The 1,481-nt window shown below is 42.5% G+C and overlaps 1 protein-coding gene across 1 annotated transcript in view; it reads left to right on the top strand.

Annotated features, from left to right (window-relative positions):
- The window catches only part of LOC119576221 (chromatin target of PRMT1 protein-like), a 14,861-nt gene extending 14,351 nt beyond the window's left edge, over nt 1-510 (top strand). Inside the window, 1 exon segment of the mRNA XM_037923815.1 lies at nt 1-510. This exon segment is cut by the window's left edge and continues 1,292 nt beyond it. The gene's annotated coding sequence lies outside the window, so the exon portion shown is untranslated.
- The last annotated feature ends 971 nt before the right edge of the window (nt 511-1,481 follow it).

Here is a 1,481-nt window from a genome sequence, read left to right as displayed (position 1 = left end):
GGATATTGTATGGTATGGTATGGTTTTAGTGCACTTTATTTTTCCTTCTGTTACTCTTATCAAGGTGTTTCATACAGTTTTTCTACTGTAAAAAGATATTTCTTATCATTGGTCTCCACATGTTTGAGTTTGTTGTATACAGTGATAAAATAGAATGCATGTTTATTTTAAGTATTGTCATTTCAAACAATTTGCTTGCTTTTCAGTAATTCAAAGCAGGTTAATAAGAGACAAGTGTGAATGTGAAAACTTAGTTATGTTCTCATTTTTGTGTTTGTGGTCATAAAATAAGGATTTTACACTCAATGTTGGTGAAGCAGATGTCTTGTCACCATCATTGGATTGCATTGTACAAATGAATATTTGTGTATGAGAGTTCAGAACTATATTTATAGAAATTAGAAGTTAGCACTTTGTATCAGGATAGTTGTTCCTTGTATCATCTTTATACTTACAATGAAAACTATTTGAAGTGATGGTACATTGTATCATTAAATTCCCTCAATCCATGCTAATGTGTCTTCTTGATACCCTAATGAAAAGAAGTTATTGTATATTGAGATCTTCACACCTTGGCATGGGATGTTGTATGTTTCTTTTCCCTTTCTCTTCTCCATCTGTTTCATTTCTCTCTTGCTCTCCCCCCCAATCCCTTGCCCGTTGTTGTCATGGGGGGGCTTAGGAGGCGGAGACTGGGACCCAGTGATGGGGAACTCCCCAACCTTGGGACTCAGCCCTCGACTCAACTAATTTTGCATGGCCTTTTTTTTTTTTTTCCTTCTCACTTTTCGTTTCTGTCCCTTCACCAAACCCTTCTGCTATCCACCTCCTAAGGTGTGAGAGCCGTGCTGAAAGGATGAAAGGCTGACTTTGTGCCAGTCCTGAACGGCCTGAGGGAGCCATGGGCACGGTATTCCCCTGATTTGTTACCTAGCCCTTACCCCTCAAGGGGACCCTGAGGGGTGGACTGTTTTTATCCCCAACATAACCAGGCTTACCATGGCCAGTAATGAAAACATATCCCCACTATTAGGGGCAATGAGGCTTGCCCCTTTATCAAATAGCCCCAACGATGTTAACCCACCCGATTCCCTGACCCCACGCTCTCCTTTGACCACGGCTCCGAACACTGCAATAACTACCCCCTTATCAATGCCTACTAGTACAGTAGCCAACAATCAACCCTTAAGGAACATTTCCACTCTTCCAGCATGCTCAACTTCAACACCTCTATCCCCACAACCTCCAACATCAACCACCCCATCCTCCCTTATTAATACCTTACAGCCTTATTGCCCACCTCTCCATAACACTACCTCCCTCAACACTACTCCATCTTCGTCACGCCCCCGCCCTTCTACTACCCCTATCTCTACAACAATCTTGAATACTCTCTTTAGTGCAGCCAAATGGGACCGATTTTTCGTGATCCCTCCCACAGCTCCCTACTCTGACAACACCCTTCTCTTCCAACAATGTCT

This window comes from Penaeus monodon, chromosome 8 (genome assembly GCF_015228065.2).
Source record: "Penaeus monodon isolate SGIC_2016 chromosome 8, NSTDA_Pmon_1, whole genome shotgun sequence".
Taxonomy (NCBI): domain Eukaryota; kingdom Metazoa; phylum Arthropoda; class Malacostraca; order Decapoda; family Penaeidae; genus Penaeus; species Penaeus monodon.
Note: the sequence above shows the minus strand (reverse complement) of the source record. Positions and strands in the feature narration are given on the sequence as shown.